The sequence below is a fragment of the Paroedura picta genome, chromosome 14 (genome assembly GCF_049243985.1).
Source record: "Paroedura picta isolate Pp20150507F chromosome 14, Ppicta_v3.0, whole genome shotgun sequence".
In the NCBI taxonomy this organism is placed as follows: Eukaryota; Metazoa; Chordata; class Lepidosauria; order Squamata; family Gekkonidae; genus Paroedura; species Paroedura picta.
This window is the reverse complement of record NC_135382.1, coordinates 33059053-33081738: the sequence shown is the minus strand read 5'-3', so window position 1 is coordinate 33081738 and position 22686 is coordinate 33059053. Positions and strand designations below refer to the sequence as shown.

General features: G+C 45.2%; 1 long non-coding RNA gene across 1 annotated transcript; it reads right to left on the bottom strand.

Annotated features, from left to right (window-relative positions):
* Positions 1–7223: 7223 nt before the first annotated feature.
* LOC143824063 (uncharacterized) lies at positions 7224–14563 on the bottom strand. Its single transcript, XR_013226676.1, has 4 exons — positions 14474–14563; positions 14344–14359; positions 8772–8933; positions 7224–7524 (listed from the first exon to the last, which is right to left on the bottom strand). It is a non-coding gene; the product is annotated as an uncharacterized LOC143824063 (long non-coding RNA).
* Positions 14564–22686: the final 8123 nt, after the last annotated feature.

The following is a 22686-nucleotide window of genomic DNA, read 5'->3' as shown; positions in this document are numbered from 1 at the left end:
CAAGTACATCATTTCTGTATGTCTGAATAACTTTAGAAGGACTGTGAAGGCACTTGCTTGGTGGTGGTGGTGGTGGTGGTGGAAAGTGCCATCAAGTGACAACTGAGTTATATATTATTAATAAATACCTACCTACCTACAAACATACATACATACTTAAATACTTATTTTTTGAAACACTGAATAACTGGGAGCGTTGAGTAATAAATTGGAAAATAAATAAAATAAACTTTGACAGCTCCTTCAGGACCCCGATTTCAACTGGCAACCCATTCCACCAGGTCAGAGCCAGGGCCGAAAAGGCCCCGGCACTGGCCAAGACCAGACAGGGATAACCAAGAAATTGGCACTAGTAGAATTCCATGCTCTCTGGGGGTACACGGGGCCTAGACCTTTGGGGTTTTCAAGGCAAGAGATGAACACAGGTGGTTTGCCATTGCCTGCCTCCGTGTCATGATCTTGGACTTCCTTGCTGGTCTCCCATCCAAGTCCTAACAAGGGCTGACCCTGAAGAGCTTTGGAGACCTGACAAGATCAGGCTATCCTGGGCCATCTATAGCCTATTCTGCACACAATAGATAATGCACTTTCAATGTGCCTTGGCAGCCGGATTTTCCTGTGCGGAACAGGAAAATCTACTTCTAAAGTGTATTGTAAGCGCATTATCTATTGTGTGCAGAATAGGCAGATTATTTGGCTTGGGGATGGCTTCTTGACAATCCTTGCTCCAATCCCCCCCCCCACCCCTGTTCCCAACATGTTTGCTCTTTCAGGTCTTGTATGACTCTGTTTTTCTCTATTTAAAAACTGTTCGTAATTGCCTTGAGAATCATTTTTAATGCAACTATTAAGTACGCACACATTCTCCTTTCTATTCCTGCTTATAATCGGCTATATTCCAGAAGCTTTAAATGGGCGGTTGGTAGTGGAGGAGAGAGCCGTCAAGTCACGACTAAGTTATGGCGACCCCGTAGGGTTCTCCAAGTCAAGAGCCATTCAGAAGTGGTGGGCCATTTCCTGCCCCTGTGTCACAAACCCTGGTATTCCTTGATGGTTCCCCATCCAAATACTGGGGCAATGCATTGATTTCCTTTAAAAGCATGCAATTTAAATGAATGACCGTACCGCTACCCTTTCGAAACACCAGATCAGGCTTGGCGGCATGTCTACCGCAGTAACTTGCAACTTCTGGCTGAGAGCTCAGTGGCTTCAGCGGATTTTTGGCAGCCAAGAACTGAATCTCTGAAATTATGTTTTCAGGCAACAGATCATTAAGTCACTGCCTCAACGTGTGGCAAAGCCCAATATTTTACATGGCCTTTTCGGAAAAGGGGATGGAACTAATTAATGAATGGGGAATTGATTGTGTTGTAAGAACAGGGCGACGGACATTTCTATTATCTATTGATCTGCCAGAAATGAATGGCTGGTTTCATGGCTCAAGCTTTGCATTCAGAAGTTCACTTGCTGTTCTGCGTCCCCTTGCCTTAGGGCAGGGGTAGTCAAACTGCGGCCCTCCAGATGTCCATGGACTACAATTCCCAGGGGGCTCCTGGGAATTGTAGTCCATGGACATCTGGAGGGCCGCAGTTTGACTACCCCTGCCTTAGGGCATCAAAGCATGGACAGGGCCTTTTCGGTGATTGCCCCACCCAAATTTGGAAAGCTTTCCACCTCTCTCTGTGCCCAGGAAAATCTTTCTGTACCCAACCAAGACTGGGGAGGGGGGATGCAGCTGGCTTTAAATTGGATTTCTGTTACCTGTTTCTTTAATGGTGATTGTTTTGAGTTTGTCTTGCTGCTTCAGCTGTGCTCCTTGATGGTTGAGGGCAAGCTGGGTTCACCCAGAATCATCAGGTCTTGGAAGCTACGTACGGTCGGCCCTGGTCAGTATCCGGATGAGAGACCCCCAAGGAAGTCCAGGGTTGCTATGACAAACCACCACTGTTCATACCTTGCCTGGAACATCCTACCAGGTTGCCATAAGTTGGTTGTGAGTCGATGGCACTTTTCCACCACTGTGTACTGTAGATATTTTTAAAGAGCTGCAATATCCAAATCAAACCTAGAGCTGATCTAAAACTAAATTATATACTTACTACATTCCAGGTGGTGATGTGATGTCTGGCTTGCCATGGGTGTTGACTTTTGCAAAAATTAATCTGCATTGTGTGTGTGTGTGATTTAAATTATTTCCTCAGAGCTCAAAGGTTTCATCCACGATAAATCGTTGTTGGCTTTATACAGGAAGCATTGAAGCACTAGCTCTGTCAAGGAGAATCATAAAGAACGATGGCTAGATAGTCCCTGTCCTATTTGATGGTTGGAATCAAAACAAGGATGGAAAGTCCTCTTCCCAAGAGGCATAATGCAAATGGTTAGCATGCCACAGGCCAATAAGGATTGTGGGAAATAATCAGAGAATTCCTGAGGTTGCAAGCTAAAAAGTCATCATTCCAGATTTATACAGCAACCAGAAAAGAAAATCTCCCCATATCGCTTCTACAGACCTAGCTGGAGACACTTCTTTTATCTCTGAAGCCAACCGGCTACAGGTGTCAATGGTCTGCCTCTGCTGACTCACAGTGCTGAAAATTGCTGCAAAGCTGCTGTAAAGCAACTGCTGAAAATGTATTAAGACACAACAGAATTGACTGTAGACTGTTGGACACAATAAATCAATCTAACCTTCACTGCCAAGCCTGCTGGGAATAGAGTACAGGCAACAACCGTTTCTGCTCTGTTCATGAGTTTCACAAGTCATATATCTAAAAACAGAGCTGGGCTCTTGGTCTGCTTCATGGATGGAGTTGCCAATGTTGGGTTTGGGAAATCCTTGAAATTATGGAGGCTGGGATTTGGAATGGGGAAGGACCATAGCAGCTATAAAGCCACTGAGTCCAGCCTGTAAAGTAGCCATTTTCTCCAAGGGAGCAGGTCTCCATGCTCTGGAGATAAGTTGTAATACTGAGATGTCACCAGGCCCCACCTGGAGTTTGGCAACCTTACTGAGGGAGGCAATGCATGTTCTAAATTAAAGTACGGCTCTTTCATCTTACCTGAGAACCAGCTTGGTGTAGAGGGTTAGGAGCGCGGACTTCTAATCCGGCAAGCCGGGTTTGATTCCCCGTTCCGCCCCCACATGCAGCAAGCTGGGTGACCTTGGGCTCGCCACAGCACTGAGAAAGCTGTTCAGACCTAGCAGGAATATCAGGGTTCTCTCAGCCTCAACCACCTCACAGGGTGTCTGTTGTGGGGAGAGGAAAGGGAAGGCAACTGTAAGCCACTTTGAGACCCCCTAGAGAAAAGAAGAACCAACTCTTCTTCTTATTCAGTAATATCAGGGCTCTCTCAGCCTCACCTCCCTCACAGGGTATCTGTTGTGGGAAGAGGAAAGGGAAGGCAAATGTAAGCTGCTTTGAGACTCCTTTGGGTAGAGACAAGTGGCATATAAGAACCAACTCTTGTTCTTCTTTTTATGAGACTGGATATTTCCCTCCCTCCACTATGTCACCTCTTTAAAAGCAATAAGCATTCTTTTCCTCGAAATTGTAAAAATACAGTCCATATCTATAGAGATGCAATAACCCATTGAGACCAAGGCAGTTCAGAATCCCGGAGGCTTCCTCCCCACCCCCTTTCCCCTTCCTCAGGATTTAAATGGTTCGCTAGGGGTGCTAAGGGTATGCTGCCGTCTCCTCGCTAGGTGAAGATAATGTCAAGAAAACAAATGAAACGCAGGCGCCTTTCTGATTGAAAGCAAATACCTCGGGGCCATTTGGTGATCCTTTGGGCAGGAGCTAATTTAAAAATGCTTAGTAAATCAGTAAACAAGTTGGAATGTGCAAAGGGAAGATAAAGAGAGAAGAAATAGATTCCAAGAAGAGAAAAGAGGCCGCGGAGATTACAAAAAGCAAGTGGCCAAGCCTCTAAGAAGTTGCAAAGCATCTGAAGTCACTTCAGCAAGCGAGAAAGCATCTCCTTATCCCAAGGAGACCTAATGTTGATTAATTTAGCTGGCCGATTGATATTGATTGGAGACAGGGTGCCATTAGGCTCCAGAAATGTGACCCGTGGTCGCTGGCCAATACGCCTTCATGTTGGCAGCCCCTCAGTCTGATGGAAGATAAGTGAATAATCATGATTAGCATTACGCTATAATGAAAAGCCAATACGTCCCGGCAGGTCCCAAGTGTGTTGAGATCGTTCCCTAGTTTTGAATTCTGAAGTTCATCCCTTTCGAGTTTCCGCAGGATGAGATTTCCCAAGGTGCTGAGAGAAAGAGGGGAGGAGGGAACAGGGGCAGGAAAACAAGATGAAGGATGGCCGTATTGGCTGAGATTAAATTTGCAAAGAGGGGGGAAGCACGAGGCTGCTTAAAGAATAAACTAGCTTTATTATGAAGAGAAACAACTTTGTATCGAAAGAGAGAAGAAGAGTCCTAACTGTTCTGTTCTGTTCATCTGGTTCTGTTCAGTTCAGGAGGCAAGCAGGGAGGAAGTGGGCTCGATGGAGCAGGAAGTCTCCAGTTGAGCCAATCAGGACATGGGAGAGATTGCTTGAAAAATATCAGGAAGCTCCTGATCTAAAATTGAGAAAGGTGTCTGAAACGCAGTTGGCCAAATATGGGCATCAGTTCTAGTTGAAGGAGAACCACCAAATGAAGTACTCCTACTATGCAATGATGTTCTTTCCCTTCCTTACAGGTCGTTAGAACTCAGGACGTCAACAGAACCCGCAAATGGATCATAGAAAAGGAGGCAAGTCTTGACATCCGTTTGATTCAAAGCTCCAGGTTGTCGTTATGGTATCCATGTTTTAAGTCAGTCAAAAATGTTTCACAGTCTCTAGTATATCTATCTGATGCCCCTCTAAGGAGAGCATTTGCGAAGGCCCGCTTTCAAACCATGCCTTCTGCCTATCCTCAGGGCAGATATCACAAAATCCCCTCACAAAATCCCCACAAAGTCCCTCTGCCTTTTTGCTGTCCATCAGACTGAAGTTTTTCATCACGATCTTTTCCGCTGCCCACTATGTGATTCCATACGCTATAGGCTGCTTCAGGTCATCCCACATCCCCTTGGAACAATAGAGGACTGCCTCAGTTTTTAATGGTGGATACCAATTCATCCACTCCTCCTGGGTTTGCCTCCTTCACGCTCTCATTGATCAAACTATGGCAATGTTTTGTGCATGCCAATGCATCCATCCGTGATCTACTTCTTTTATGGCTAAGTTTACACTGTCTTTTTAGAAATGTAGTTTTATTTCTGCATTTCTACTGCAATTTATTGTTGTTACAGCTTGTCCGTTGTAGGGTGTTTAGGCCTGTGGTTGTAACACTGATAAATCAGTGCTACCAATCCTGACCTAAATATGCTAAGTACGCCTCTCCTTCAATGCCCCCTGCAGGACATTCTTCATACTTAGTTCAATCATGCACACTGCGAATCTCGCATCTTCCGACGGGCGGAAGGATATAATAATCAATCACCATCATGCCTCAATCCAGCAAAGGAGATTCATGGAAAGTGCTTACAAAATGGCAGCCAATTTATATGAACCCTGTAGGGTTTTCAACGCAAGAGACATTCAGAGGTGCTTGGCCACTGCCCGAACCCTTGCTTGGGGTTCGCCAGTCCAGGACTTGTAACCAATCACAGGGCAGACCTTACGGACTAATCACAGGTCCCTGATAATGGCTAATATTGTCCCTTGGCAGGAGACTCGAAAATGCATATAAATTCAGCAGCTCCAGTTGTCTTTGTCCAGTGTTTTCTTGTTCTAGTAAATGGGTTGGTTGTCGGAACTGAGAATCCATGTTCTGCTGAACCCATGGATTAATCAACCCTATAGCATGGTACTCCACTGAGTTCCCTCCCTTCCCTAAATCCTGTCCACTGCCAGCTCCACCCCCAAAGTCTCCAGGTGTTTTGCAAACCAGAGCTGGCAACGACACAGGATTCCTTTTGCAGCCACTAAGTCCCTCTGTCATCTGGCTGATTGGCATTTTAGGGGGGAGGGGTCTCCAGAGTGGGGGATTCCTCACCCCCAACATGGGCCCGGCAAGCCGATCCACCCCTCTTCTCCCGTCCAGGTCCCAGATGTTCTGTTTTTTAAAAACACAGTACCTCATCCACAAGCCGGCCTGGCACATGCACCCTGCTACCAATCATTTTAATTGAGGCAGCTTATTTACATGCTCTGGCTGGTTTTGATCCTGTGATTAAGAGCTCAACAATGTAGGTCAACAAGGAGAATTTACCCTAAAATGGCTAATTTGCCGTGTACGGTGATTACGCTTAATCTGATTTTGTGGCGTTCGCTTCCTAGAGCCAGTCAAACGGCTTCCGCCAAATGGAATAATCAGGGACTTTGGGATCTGTGACGCAGGCAAACCCCTCCGATGCCATCTGCAAATCTGTTTGCGTTTTAATACATCGCCCCGTTCAAGTCAATGTGCAATACATCATCGATGTAGGCCTTTATCTTAACAAAAAGAAGAGCTGTTATGAGTTTGCCCCAAAAACATTTCCTCAGATATTTCCCCTGCAATTCATTAGACTCTTGATGGAGATCAGGGCTCTCCAGCGGTAGAAGGGAGACGGCAGAAGGCAGCTGTAATTTGGGATCGGGGCCACAAGGGGAGCGAAGATTAGGGTTAGCTCCTTTCACCCCTGCTTCCCTGATCATGACCAAGCTTCTTGTGCTACTAAAGGGTTGGAAAAGGTTTTAAAGGGCAGGTTTTAGTGATTTTTTTTTTTCCTCCTCTAAAATTGCTAATAACAGGGGCCCGATCAAGGTTCTTTCCCATCCCAAATCCTACCTTCTTCTGGCTTTGCCACCAAATCCATAGAAGTTTCCCAATCCAGAGTAGGCAACCTAAAAGGATAGGGAATTCAGAATTTGCCAGCAAAACCCACATTTAAAATATTGGGGAGGCGGATCCCCTGATTATTAAACCCTTGCCATCATTCGGTGATATATTAAGTATAGGAACTGGTTTTCGTTGAGCAAGGGTTCTTGATCTCTGCCTTTCATATTTTTATCACTGGCTGCAGTTTTCCACCTTCCATCGTCGACCTGCTCATATTGTGTATGCATGCGATATGCAACGGGCATGGTATTTGCACACACGCCATACATCCCTGATACATTATGACACCCATGTGATATATAGTGTCATTTTATTGACAAACGGTGCAGGAAAAGTCTTTTGTTTATGGTGAAAATTCAGTACAAGGAAACAGAACGTGTCTCCGGCCCAAATTGCACAAGGGAGAGGTGAAATCAGATTGAAATATCAGGACAAGAAATTGGAAATCTTCCCTCGTGGGCTAGACTAGCAAAAAGGGAACCACAGAAATTCATTTGTTAGTTATTGTTCCACTTTAATCCTATCTATTTCAAAATTAATCCCAGTTTCCACATGGACTCAGGTACTGTCTTCTGACATATGGTGTCAGAGTAATCAACGTTCACAGATAATCCTCTTTGCTTGTAGGCCTGATAGTCAATAAAACCCTGAATGGAAAAGAATATTCTTATTGTTGCTATTGTTATCATCATCATCATCATCATCATCATTATTATTATTATTATTTCTGTCTCCCTTTCTTTGTCCATCTCCTTTATTATTTTAATGAAGCCTTTTTTGTATCCAATTTTTGTTCCCCGGGCATGTTCAAGGGCATCTTCTCACTCAAATTCCCCACAGTGGTGCCCCTTTTTTCTTTCTCACCCCCAACTCTAAAAAATCTCTCTGCTCCCTTTTAGATGCACACCCCCAAAAATAAGGTGGGATGCTGACGCCCCCCCCCCGCTTCTACCAAGTCCTTTGTTTCCTCTGCTTTGACAGCCACTCTCTACAAGCCCCTAGAAACATTGCTGTCTTTTAATCTTGATCAGATTAATGTGGCCAAATTAATAAAAGACTTAAAGATGTGGAGGGAAGGAGACAGAAGGGAATTGAAATTAGGGAGAGAGAAGAACAAAGACAGCTCTTAAATGAACATTTTTAGCAGTAGCTTAACATTCCAAAGATTAATAGGAATTCATTTGCATATATAATGTGATGGACAGAACACAATTCAAACTGACTCTGGGTTTGAGCAGTATTATTATCACCGCCATGGCAGAGTTGCAGAGGGAAGAAAGGTCTGGGGGGTATTGGACCCATATGATTGCAAATTCTCTTTGTTTGAAAACTGCAAGGCACCGGCTTCTGATTCACACAGCCATGGGATATGGTCTGATTCGTACACGGATGCATGATGTGTTGGTGGAATTCTCAGCACCTGGATTAGTCTGTAATTAGGGCATGGTGATGAAATGTACAAACTGACGTCACTGCAAATTATCTTATGAAATTTTCATCGCGTTCCCACATGGAACTATTGTGCATCATCCAGGGCTGAGCTTGTGTGAGTGAAGCAGGTCTCAGTTTCAGAAATTAGAATGGAGAAATGGCTGGGTCCGCATATTTAATTAATTAATTTATTTCATTTATCCCCTATCTTTCTAATGGGGTCCCAAAACAGCTCATAGCACTCTCCTCAATGTTACCCTTACAACAACCCTATAGGGTAACTTCGGCCATACTAATTCTGTGATAATTGACACCAGAATTGTCTTCAAGGGCAGCCCCATATGAGGCAGTGTAGCAGTCAAGCCCTCGAGTTCTTGAACTATGGACGAATGCAGCAAAGTCAGACTTTGTAAGAGTGCAGATGGAGGGGGGGGGGAAAGTCACTCGTAGAACCTGTTTCTACCTGCTTCTCAAACAGGATTCAAGAGCCCCTCTCTTTATCCGATAGCGAATCCATTACTCCATCAGCTGCAGGGAAAGCAGCCCCTTCCAAAAAAACATCTCCAACTCACATCGCCTCCATCCTGTTAGGACTCAATTCCAGTTGACAGTTTCAGCTCCCTAACTTGGAAACAGAAAAAAAATAAATAAATAACATCCCACAAACCCCAACTCCAAAACAATCCAGTGGGGCTGAAACGATTGTCTTAATGCATGCATACAGTTTTGCCCACACGTCAGGCTCCCACCGAGACAGGCATTATTTTCTCACTCAGAAGACTGTAGTATGTAATTTTGCTCACTGTGTCACATTATTTGCCAGCAACTGCAAGCTGTCGCCTCGATAGGAACGCAGAGTCGCTGTGTCGGTTCCTAAACCATGATGCTCATACGGGAGATAATGAGACTCACCAAGGCGTGTGCACACGGCGTATTCAGATGCAGCCCGCCGAAAAGAAAACAGTGGGTCTGCGATTATTGGTATTCGGCCAGCTGTGATTGTGTTGGTTAGCAATAATATCCCACTTTCAAATTGTGGATTCACTGAGGGGGAGCAATCTGCTTCTGTGCGCCATCAGAGAAATGCAGGACGGGAACTTTTTTCCACAAGGCAACCCGTCTCCTTTGAAAACAATGTTTCTCTCAAAATGGATGCGCTGAGAAGCTTAAGAGCCGTAGGGGGACTCGGGAGCTATGGAACTTTTGGGAAACCGGATTCCTTTTTTTTTTTTTCCCCAGCTTAGAAAAGGAGTGTTGACTCCAACAAACTTTGAACGAGGCTAGTCTCATGAGCGACGGAAGGCACGTGATGGTCTTGTCTAGATGAGCAGGCAAGGGGCTCAGATGCATTTTTTTAAAACTTATCAGCTTTGATCGTTCGTATTAGAGCCTGTAGCTTAACACAGCAAAATGACCAACCCGTTCCCAATGAAATGTAGTTGAGCAGAGCATCATAATTACAGGGGGGACCAGGCACCATGTATACTCCCTTGAGCTCTCTAGAGAAATCGTGGAATAAGTATGTGATACTGAAATGGATAAAAGTCCCATTAGGAGTCTAGGGCCTAGTCTGCACACAATAGATAATGCACTTTCAATGCACTTTAGAAGTAGATTTTCCTGATCTGCACAGGAAAATCCAGCTGCCAAAGCACATTGAATGTGCATTATCTACTGTGTGCAGACTAGGCCTAGGAAAACAAGACAGGCATCACCTGGCATCTTCAGGGCAGAAACGATGCGTCAGTGGCACCTGTCTAGATGGAGAGAACATCCTAAAAAAGATGCTAAATATATTTATATTAGGGTTGCCGGGTCCAGGTTGGGAAATACCTGGAGCTATTGGGGGTTGGAGCCTGGGAAAGGTGACTATTGTGGGGAATTTAATGCCATAAAGTATTCCTTCCAAAGTGGCCATTTTCTCCAGGCAAATAAATATGTGTGCATCACAAATGCTGTTTTACAGTGTTCTATCTATGCACATGTGTTCGCTGGAGTAAAGAGAAAAAGAGTGGGACTTTTTGAGGTTTACAAATAGGACTTCTGTCGGGACCCCAGGGCCCTGTAACATGCAAAAGTTCCATTTTGCAAACATGTCGAAATCTCCAGGACCCCAAACCCGTACCACTACCAGTGTGGTGTAGTGGTTAAGAGAAGCGGCCTCTAATTATAGTGGATGAGCGATAGGGTTTTGAGTGCCCTGCATAGTGCAGGGGGTTGGACTAGATGACCCAGGAGGTCCCTTCCAACTCTAGGATTCTAATTTAGAGTCAGGTTTGATTCCCTGTTCCTGCACATGCAGACAGCTGGGGGGGGGGGTGGCTTGGGCTATTCACAGTCCTGATTGTGCTATTCACCCAGAGCAGTCCTGTCAGAGCTCTTAGGCCCAGCCACCTCACATGTTGTCTGCTACGGGGAGAGGAAGGGGAGGTGATTATAAGCCACTTTGAGACTCCTTCTGGTAATGCAAAGCAAGGTATAAAAAACAATTCTTCCTCTTCTTCTAAACGGGCCAGGGAGCTGTATCTGCCATTTACAGACCTGCAGCTGGGAGGGGAAAAAAACAACTTTTATTTCATTACACAAATTATTTCTCTGAAAGCTGTTAAGAAGGATTGCAGTCTATAATTAGAATAATACCCACATAGGATTACATTGACAAAAGTAATTACAAAATCATTTGGGGCTTGATTATGCCACAGGAGTGCATATTTCAAAGTATATCTATTGTGGGGAGGGGGGGTAATTTAAAAAAAATAAACCAATTCCCTGCCCCCATTTCACTGCAGTTGTCAGAAATACAGAAAACATCCAAATCGAAAATTCCATTTTTTTTTGTCCTGCCTGTATCAAGAAGGTCTTGAGACTCACGTGGGATTATAGCCTTCGTACCACTGTGCATCACAGTTCTCCAGGGATCCTCAACCATACTGAGCTGGTGGGTTGACTGATATTGTTGGTTCTTGTGAGAGAGGAGTGAAGGCTTGATTGCAAAGCCTTGGTTTGGCATGTAGAAAGTCCCAGGTTCGATCCCTGACATCCCCAGTTGAAAGGATCCGGCAGGAGACCATGGAAATGTCTCTTTCCTGAGACTCTGGAGAGTCACTGCCATTCTGAGTAGACAGTAGTTACTTTAATGGACCATGGACATCTGGAGGACCACAGGTTGACGACCCCTGCATTAGGGGACGTCGGGGAAGACTGCAGGCTCAACCACGTTGGTGAAGATAAGCTGGTGTATATCTGGCCACGGCCTAGATGTGGTATTTCCCGGAAACCATGCATTCCATGCGTAAAATGTAGGTACAGAAATGACATCAAGGTGCAACTGACTTACGGGAACCCCAGCCAGAGGATTTCAAGGCCAGTGAGAAGCAAAGGCGATTTGTCCTTGCCTTCCTCTGCAGAATCTGGGCCCATTCCGCACACATAGGATAATCCACTTTCAATGTGCTTTGGCAGCTGGATTTTCCTGTGCGGAACAGGAAGATCTACTTTTAAAGTGCATTGAAAGTGCATTATCTATTGTGTGCAGACTAGGTCCAGGTGTGGGATAGCCCCTTGAAGATATTTCAGTGTCCTCGGTGATGCATTTTGATCCCCTCGCTTGCAATGTTTTCCTTTCTGCCTTTGTCACACCTGACAGTAAGGATATGGGGGGGATATTTTAAATTTAAAAAAAAACACGTCAAGGCATAGGAAGGCGAGAAGTCTAAAGGAATAAAAAGAAATGTCCCATACTGTTTGAGCCTCGGCCCAGCCAACCACTCTGTCAGAGATTTATAAATTTCTGAACTTCGCATGCCACATTACTAGCCCAAATGGGCTCGTAAAAAAGCTTGCAGTAACTAAATGAATAAATAAATCTGCAATAAAGCCCATCGCATAAAAGTTCCAGTGTCCGATGAATGGTCATAAAACAGAGAACCATGAAGGGATGAAAAATGCACGAGGACCAATCTCGGTCTCCTCCCGCCCGCAGCTTTGTAAAGGCCTCCCTATCATAGGCAATTCCCTCACTGGTATTGCACAGGACAGCCCGATCTCAGCACATCCTGGAAGCTAAGCAGCATCGGTCATGGTTAATGTTTGGATGGGAGACCACCAAGGAAGCGTGGGGTCGCCGCACAAAGGCCCACCTCTGAATGCTTCTCGCCTCAAAAACCTACAGGGTCTTCATATATTGGTCTTGACTAGATGGCAAAAGAATGTATAGATAACAAAAGCTTCTGAGAACGTGGCAGGTCACTAGTTGGCATGCTTTGTCACCCAGGCAGAGAATGAGCACCATGATGGGTTGCCCATTGAAGGAAAACCTGAACCAGCCCCCTACATAGGATGGGGAAAGAAGAGGTAAGAGCACATCTTACTTCCCTCCCACCTGATATATCTGAGCCAATTGTTAAGCCCATAGCCCTGCAAACAGGAGCATAATGCTCAGATAAAACCTACACATGTTTAATTCAAATGTATCGAGGTTCAAGTTGTACAATGTCCAGTTTCTTCTCTGGGAAGCTAATTGTGCAGAACCTGCACATGAGATTTGGATCGGGTGCGCATAGGCCAGGGATTCCTAACCAGGATTTCCTGAATGGGTGGGAGTTAATTTTTTTATATTGTTGACATTTATTGAGTGATATGACCATGTATGGTCATGTCGACCTGCCCCCCCCCAAATGGCCAACAATGGGCCTGGAGGGGGTGGGAAGGGGAGGGGCCCTCGGTGGGCATGTACACAGCTAGGCTTCCCAATCATATTCTGCACGATCGCACCACTTCTGGGGTTTCTCGAAGCTTGATGGGACCACCAAGTCTTCTGAAAAGTTGGCTTACGCACCTGATATTTTGTGCTGACATGTGTGCTTCAGAGGTTACATATGTAAGCATAAAACTTCACATCTGCCCTTTCGAGAAATATAAAAACTCCACATCTGCCCTTTGGGGAAATGCCTCCTAGCTACAGTCCCCCAGGGAAATTTCTCAAAGGATCACTCCTTTGCAAGCAACCTTGGAACCACAGGGGGGTGGGCAGCAGAAAAAATTCTCGCATCCTCCTTCCAATGCAACATCTAAAACCACATCGACCATGTCTGCAATTCAGGGAAAGGAGCCACTTTGCTGAACGCTCCACTCTAGGTAAGTTCTTCCAGCCCTAATGAGCCCTGAGCAATCGGGGTATCGCTCATAATGTATTAACAGGAGGAGTTTAGCATCCCCTAGCATCCCTGCAGTGAGCTGACATATGGATTTAAGAAGATAAATAAAGAGGTTATTCACCAGCCGCACAGGTAACGCCGGGGACTGTTGAGGGCTGCCGGCTGTTCTCATCTCCCTCCTTCTATTCACCACTCATCATTTGACGGAGGCATTTGAATTTTTAACAAAGAACGGCTTGCCGACAGAGACGGGATAGGTAGCAGCCGCAGCCTGCATGCCTTTCAGATAGCTGTCCCCAAACAACAACAACACTTGTCTCCTTGAAAGCAGGGGCTTGAGAAGTGGCCACCCTACTGCTCTGAGGGGGGCTGGACCCAAAAAAAACCCACAAACCAGAAGAATCTGGGTTTCATAAAACCCTGGGATTCCTTGATGGAAGGGTAAACTGAATAGGTGGGGAAAGTATATAAATTAAAAGGTATTAAACATTTATTGGGTGATTGGCCAAATATGGTCATGTCGAATGCCCCCCCCCTTCCCAAAAAGGGTCTGGATGGGGTAGGAAGGGGTGGGGCCCTGGGTGGATGTATGCACAGCTGAGCTTCTCAACCATATTCTGCATGACCGTGCCACTTCCGGCATTTCTTGGAGCCTGAAGAATGTTTCAGGGCTTTCTCAATGGTAAAAAAGTTGAGAAAGGCTGGCCTAGAAGAACAGGGGTGCCTGTGAGACCAAGTACCCCTCATTCCTCTGCTTGATGTAGTGGTTAAGAGCAAAGGCCTCTAATCTGGAGAACCAGGTTTGATTGCCCACTCATCCACATATAATGAGTTGGCTGACCTTCAGATACAGTTCCCTCAGAGCCCTCTCAGCCTCACCTTTCTTGTAGGGTATCTGTTGAGGGAAGAGAAAGAAAAGGTGATTGTAAGCTGCTTTGAGGCTCATGAGGCCTGCTAGGTGACCCTGAGCCAGTCACAGTTCTCTCAGACCTTTCTCAGCCTCACCTACCTTGTAGGGTGCCTGTTGTATCTCTTCTTCCTCTCCCAAAAGTTAATGAGTACAGTAACAGACTCATTCCATCTTGCAGGTGTTCCTAGTTGGGTTTCCACTTGCAAACCTCTTCTCATCTTTAAGGCCAAGGTAAGGAATGGAATAATTGGCTCATCGTGAGAACCTGTGAGTCACAACATGGGAGGAGGAGATTCAGGACTGATTAGGTAATTTTCTAGAAGGTTCCAGCGAGAACCCATCCTGATTGGATGGTCATCATCACCTGATACCAATTGGCCAGAAAACTACAATTTGGCTAAGAGCCATAAAAAGGGAACTAGCTTGTATCTTGATGGACCAAAGGCTTTAACTATGACATGCCTATATTGCAATGGACAGCAATGTGGAGAATGCTTGAACTGAATCCTCTGACTCCCGGACTGTAAGGTTGTGCCATCTAATGAAGATCTCAAATGTGTTAGATAGTTAAGGTAGTTTCCCTTGGCTTCTTTGCTGCATGATTTTAGAGATGTGTGTTTCCAAAAGATAAACTTATAACATAATTTGAGAATTACTCTAATAAACTTTATGTGTGTGTGTGTGTATATATATATATATATATATATATATATATATATATATATATATATTTACAAGGGATGTTTTCTTGTGCACACTAGCTGTGGGAGAATAGCTTCTAGAATATAGATATGTTAATGGTTTTCTACCTTAAGTGGCTATTGTAAGTACTACTCAATAGTACTACTACTGAAATGGGTATGTGATGTGCTTGAACAATTTGAGTAGGCTTATAGTGTCTTTTCCTACCATGGTTGTGTGTGTGTGTTTTTAAATCTCTGAGATCCAAGCTCGAAAGAGTAACTACAGCACCGAGCTGGAATAACCCCGTTTTGGCCATGGCACAAACAGCACTATGCTGAAACTGTACTTAATTTGGTGCCCTGAAATGTCAAAACACAAAAGCAACAAACAAAGCCATCCCCAAGAAAACAGTTGCTAAGAAACATAAAACAGCTTCAGGTTTGCACATCCAAAAAGTTGAAAAATCTATTTGCTGTGAGTCAAGAGAAGGCCACCCCCATGAAACAAAGAATGTGCTTCCAAAAATAATGAGGAGGATCTTGACAAATTATGGGGCTTCACCCACAGACTTGGGTTCTCTCGTGGTCTACATCTTATTAATAAAAGAAAAGACAGATATAAAATTGATAATATCTGTTGGATATAACGTAAGGAGTTGATAAATTCGAGCTACTTCTTAATCAGCCTGTGGTTTATGACTAGCCACAGTCAGAAGCAGAATTATTTCAGATGAGAAGATCAGAGATGGTAGAAACCTTCTCTGACGTACAGTTTCCCCATCATCACCCACTTCCTCTGTAGCATACAACTTTAGCGGGCATTGTGTCCGGTTTAGATCATGTAGAACACTGGTGAAGGCAGTAGACTCCCCAAACATGGCATCCATGGACACCATAGGAGCCACCAAAATTTCCCTTGGCACCCAGCAAACCTTCCAGAAAGTGGGCTGGGGCCATTGTTCCTGGGAATTCCAGGGGCCATTATTCCTGGGGCTCATGGGAATTGTAGTCCATGGACATCAGGAGAACCACAGGTTGACTACCCCTGCTCTAGAGCCTCCAGCCATTAAGAGTCTCTCTCCAAACCCACTACCTGTGAACCTTCAGCTGAAGGTAGTAAGGACTGAAGCTTTTGCATGAAAAGACAGACCCCTTCCCCTGAGAATTCTCAACCAACAGATAGGTCCATACAGAAAGGGTCCCAGTAATGAGGTCTGAAACTCCTAAACTAGAAGGACAGTCGATGTGCCCCGTGTCCTTATGGTCATAAGCAAATCCGTTCTCCCACAATCCCCGTTCCCACCATTAGATCTTTTCCTGGGTTAATGAAGCGTGTGTCTCACCAGAAGAGAGACGAGATGAGCCAAAGTTTTTTTTTTCCTGTGTTTTTCCCCCTAATGCTTCTAAAACTGTAAGTTTCTGAAAGTTGTACAGAATCATTTCTCTCAAGCAGAAACTTGGAAAGAAAAGCGGACACAAGTCCAGCAATCTGTTCCAAGAATCAATCAATTTGCGAGCAGATGTTTATGTGGGGGGAAAATATCAGTCATTTAAAAAATTAAAACTGACAGCCGGATACATCCTTTAATTCCCATAACTGTGCTGAATATAAACTCCCATTTGTTGTTAGAAAAGTTCAATTAGGTACATGGTGGGAGGGGGGGAGAGGGGCCTCTGTGGAATGGGATATATTCCCTGCTGTTGGCTGTTTGGCAAAGAATAGGCAGATGCAACCGCTGAATTAAAGTCTTTGCAGCACTGGATTGAGTCAATCCACCAGATGTTGGGGTTGAGTGCTGATGCTGGGGTAGACCTGTTAATCTTCCATGTTCTTACCCAACTGGTAGAGAAGGTTAGCATTCTGAGGAAAGGCTGAGGGACTCTGGAATGTTCAGCCTGGAGAAGAGGAGGTTGAGAAGGGCCATGATGGCTCTCTTGAAGTATTTGAAAGTTTGTCCCTTGGAGAAGGACAGGGAAAGGTTCCTGTTGTCAGCAGAGGGTAGGACACGCAGTAATGGGTGGCGGTCTTCAACTAGGGCCCTAGTTAATCTGGCCTCCCAATTCTTGCTCTTTGGTTATAATTCATTATTATTTCCTCTGAGCATTTCAGTTCTAAAGCCACTGAACAGATAGAAGAGGAAGAAGAGGAGGAAGAAGGAAGAAGAGTTGGTTCTTATATGCCGCTTTTCTCTACCCGGAGTCTCAAAGTGGCTTACAGTCGCCTTCCCTTTCCTCTCCCGACAACAGACACCCTGTGGGATGGGTGAGGCTGAGCGAGCCCTGAGATTACTGCTCGGTCTGAACAGCTTTATCAGAGCCCAAGGTCACCCAGCTTGGCTATATGTGGGGGAGTGCAGAATCGAACCTGGCTTGCCAGATTAGAAGTCCGCACTCCTAACCACTACACCAAGCCGGCTCTCTTGGTGTCACGAAACCAAACTTTTTTCACGGTTTTAGGGTGCCTTAGAAGCATAGGAAGGAAAAACTGCTCATGGCAATCAATTCTCCCAGCTTCTTACAGGGATGTAATTATTCAGTCTATTCTGTAAACGGTCCCCACCATCGGCAACTGCCTTAACTGTGTCATCAATCAATCATAAATCTCTAAAATGAAGGATTGTCGCATTTTGTTCCAAGCGTAAAGTTAGAGCTTGTTGTAACACATTCCTCTTCAGGAGGCCTTTTGACTGAGACTGATGATGGTGCCCTGTTTCTCTTTCTAATTTATTTATTTATGATTCAACTTCAATTCCACCAGTCCTGTGGAACCGGCTCATGGCGGCTAACAAAGTATAAGACCCCACATTACAACCCATCATTAAACCACTTAAGTCAACCCCCTCATTCATTCATTCATTCATTCATTCATTCATTCATTCATTCATTCATTCATTCATGTTTAAGCTGGCTTGCAGTGGTTCACAAAAAGAATATACGCAATATCCAATAAAACCACATAATATGAATGATAGTCCTAAAACAATCCCCAACATTATACAATAATAACAATAATAATCTGGTGGTCCAACAATTTAATTAAAAAACTTCTTCCCACGCTTCAGGCCATTGGGATCGATCCAAATAACAAGCTTTGATTGGCAGTTAAAAATGGAATAATTTCCCAATCAGGAATTTCCTAACCAAGAGTTAGCAAACCTAGAAGCCGCAGTAAAGAGGGTAATCAGGTAAGATGCAACTGGGGGAAATGTGGTATGGTGGAGCCGTTTTATTATTCTGAAAAATTTTAAATTGTGTCTGAAATTGCTGCATGCTGCCTTGGGAGACCAAACAGTGGTGCTCCAGATGTTCATGGACTAAAATGACCATGAGCCCCTGCTAGCACATGCTGGCAGGGGCTCATGGGTATTTTAGTCCATGGACATCTGAAGCGCCACTGTTTGACCACCCCACTCTATGATCAGTTGTTCTGGTAGTCAGGAGTTCTGCCGGCAGGGGCTCATGGGATGTCTAGGGACATCTGGAGAGCCACCCTTTGGCCACCCTTGGCCTCGATGGAGCTAGTAAGTTGGCATACAATTGCTAAATTAATAAATCAGCTGATGCAACCATGTTAATTAACAGGAGAAGATTTAAGTCAAGGACTTCCTTAAGAATGTAGCCTGGGAACGGGCCTCCCCTTTCTCTTGCAGTCTGTTTCCCTACAATCCACTGCTACAAGATGGTCTCCAGTAGGGGGAAAAGATACGGAAAGCCCTTTGAATAACAATGGCCATAATTAAAATGTGGCCTCCTTTCCGAAAGCCACCAAGGACAGTTCAGTGTGAGCTTTCCATCGGATAGCGGTACGCGGATCTTTGGCCCTAATTTTTGAGATACAGCGAAAGATGTCATGAGGGATTTGATCTGGACAAGCGATCTTATGTTGCCGCTTGTCATGAATTGACAGCGGAGACAGCTTGCAAGTTGTAACTCATCCCAGGCACTGAGGCAGGAAGTTTCTCTCCTCTCGCCACTCTGCATCGCGGAAAGGGGAATTAATTGGATCGCGGTAATATAGACAACATTGTGTCAGCAGCTTAAAGAGCTGTGGAGGAACTACATGAATCTGAAGCAAGGGGGACCTTCTGTTTCAAGCGATCGTCGGTCACTAATGTGCTTGTTACAATACTGCACCAGTGGGGATTTTTTTAAGACTGCAGCTCCTGGCACTAAATACTTAGTCCTCTCCAGGACATTTTGTTTGCACAGAAGAATTAAATTGGTGTAGGGTGGCCCTTTCTCCAAGGCAAGGTTCCCCAACATGCTTCCCGTGGGGGGCCATGGCATCAGCCAAGAACTTTCCTGGCCCCCACCAGTGTTTTGAGAAAGTGGGGAGCAGGTGGAACTTTTGCCCAGCAAGATTTCTGATTGGCCATTGGTGATTTGCTGGGCTGTGTAGACTGTTTTAAATGTTACCACAGCGCAAGGTAATCTGTGGCAGCCATTTTGAAGGCTGGCTCCAACTCCCAAGGCAGCCATTTTGCAGCCGCAACCATCATGCCATGTCAGAATTTGAAAAGCGCCTGCAGGCCCCAAAAGTCTGGGGAGCTCTGCCCTCAAGGTCCTACTTCTGTCAGAGTATGGGGAAATAACATTTCCCACTCAAGAATTCACAGACTTTGGGAGTCCATTGATACTCCCTTGACATTCTGAGGTCAGCCCACACCTCCCATGCCAATAGATGAAGATTTCATAGTAGGTGCTACTTCTAAGGCTGTAAGAAGCAGCAATTCATAAGCAGATGTTTCCGTCATCCATTTGGCTCCAACATGTCAAATCCATGATTGAGTGCGGTCTTTGCCACGTAGTCTGTTAGCGTCATTTATATGCCTCTGTTAGTTCCCGTGTCCCTTTTGTTGTTGTGCCTTTGTTCTCTTAGTTAGTTTCCTCTTGCCTTAGATCTTAGGTGTGGAAACCCACTTCCTGCCCCCACTAGTTATTGATTAGAAAGCTATGGTCCACTTTGTCAACAAGGGCCCATTCGCACCTGAAACCGGTTGGTTCTTGGAGGGGGATCCTCTGTGGAGTTGGTTTGATAATGGGGCACTTGCCTAGGATCCCCAGTCTTAGCAAGGACACTGTGTGATGATCGGATTGATGTCTCAATAAAGTACTTCCTTTTCCTAAATTAAGTCTGATTGTTGGGAGCGTCTGTGGATTCTCACAGGTTTTGTGGTTGCCCTCAGCGCCCCATGGCAGCCATTTTGTGGCGGTGTCCATTCCCAGTTCTAAAAATTCCAGAAACGGCCACAGGCAGAAGAAGATTGGGGCGGGAGGGGGACTGATCTACAGAAAGCAAGATGAATTGGGGGGGGGGGAACTACACTGATAAATACCAGGCCTTTTGACCTATTTCATTCCGCAGAGGTAGAAATCAGCAGGTCTCCTTCCATCCTTCTCCTTCTCGGACTCAATCCTATTAACTGCTAGTTTTCCTTTTTCTATAGCAAGTCAAGGGTGTAAAGCGGTCCAAAGGCCTCATCAGCCCAGCCGCGATTTAACAATATATTTCAGTGGTTATAACCAGCAAAGCTCTCCGCTGTCATGAGGCTTAATCCCAACGCGTTTTGAAACAAGATAAAAGCTTAAGCATTCCTTCACCTCGTCCTCGCACCTCCCGATATGTGTGTGCTGACCTTTTATATTTCCGGAACCGGCATGCGCCGAGAAAATTCCTCTGCAATTTAGCGATACAAGGAGCTTAGTTCGGCTCATCCTTGGAAGTGCATTTAGCATGCTGCATTTTTAGCCCTTCCACAAGGCCCAAGTGGGCAATGTAGATGTATTATTTATCTATAAATAAAGTAGTGTTTAATAAGGGGGAAATCCCTGGGATCGTTGAAACGAGGTAGGCAGAGTCCATTTCGAATGCTGAGAAGGGTGACAATTTCTACCGCACCAAGAAAATCTCGTCTTGTGTGTGTGTGTGTGTGTGTGTTTTACGCTTTTCAAGCGATAAAAAGTTTTTTTGTTTTTTAATCTTAAGAGAAGGTGGAAACGGTATGTCCAGGGATCTGGAAATCCTGCCGCGTCCAGTCCTCCGAAATGCAAGGTAGCGGGCAAATTCCTACTACTGCTCTCCGTCCCCTGCTCTTGATCATTTCAGGAATGGGAGAACAAATGGGGGAGAATGACATTGATGGTGACACTCTAGGAATTTCCCCCCAATCTCTTTGGTAAAGTCACATCCATCCACCCTTTATCAAGAAGAGATGTCACATTCTCCATGCCACTCTAGGAATTTCTGCTGTCTCTATGATATAGATTGCAGAAATTCTTAGGGCTTCTTCCAGAACTGATATCACATTGTTCCAAAACTCTACCCCACAGCCAGACACTGGGACTGGGTATCACCTTAGGTCAGCTTACAGGGGCAGTCTGGAATGTGGGGATGTGTCATTTGGGGGGTCCAAAGATTGTTTCTGGGTAAGCCTGGCCCGAATGTTTGGCTGTGTGATTGTCATGGGAGTACCCCACTTCGGAGCAGCTAGTGCAAGGACCTGGCCTTGGACCAGAAAACAGAGCATGTCCTCTCAAAGATCGATGTCCCCTGAAAGTGAGGGTGTATGGTATGTGGCAATCCAAACCTTATTTCAGGATTCAGAGCTCTTTCAAATATTGTTGGTTGAATGATTTCATGAATAAGAATGAATGAGGAGTCGGGAATAAGCAACCAACTTCAGTCTCCAAGTTCTGTGGAAGTTTAGGAATAGAACATCAATGATAAAACTATATAAGATCACCTCAAAAGGTTGCAGCCCAATTTAAAAAACAACAACAAACCAGCTCCGACACTGAAAACAACATAAATCATCAACCTGCCTCATAAATGAGACAGACAAAATGAAGAGGCAGGGGGATGGTTAGCCAGGCTCTGGGCTCCAAAGAGACAAAGGCTGCAAGTTGGTATGGCGCCACAGTAGGCCAGGGCCTTGTTGTTGGAACAGAACAAAGGCACAGCCATTAATTTTAAATCAAAGGCAACCACTCCAAGCTTGATGTTCTCCTGAGGAATATTCTCCCTGTTCAGAAGGAGGCCACTTCGAACAAGATGGTGTGTCTGTGTGGCCTGAGGAGGGGCAGGGGGAGGGATACCGTCGGGAAAACGAACTGGTCAAATGCAGCTCTTTCTTTCCCGGATGAATACCAATAGGCATGGAAATCCAATAGGGGAAATAAAAATTGGCAGTCTCTTCGGAAGCCTGAAAAACACGGGTCATAATGGGATGGAACGCAATTCAATTAGGAGGGGAAGGGGGAATTCCATTTAATTACTTCCCAAGGATTCCAGCCCAGTCAGATGCGGAGAGACGAAGAAGGTAGCGTGGCTCTTGTAGGCCGAAGACAACAAAACGAACAACTTGTTCCCGGCGACGAAGGACACAGCCTATGCTGCGGTATTTCTCCTCCAAGTTTTCTGCCTTCAGAGCCAAGCAGTCCTCTCTGCCAGCTTTTTTGGCTGATTGCTTCCCTCCGACGAAAGAATCCCCCGAAACACAAAGGCCCTTATGAAGGCCCAGGAATGAATGGGCTCGGACAGGTAAGGTTTAAAGCTAGTTAAAAGGTCAGACAATTGGAAGTGACAGGTACTGCACAAGACAGCCCGTCTTGGCTGCTCTTTCTTCTTCA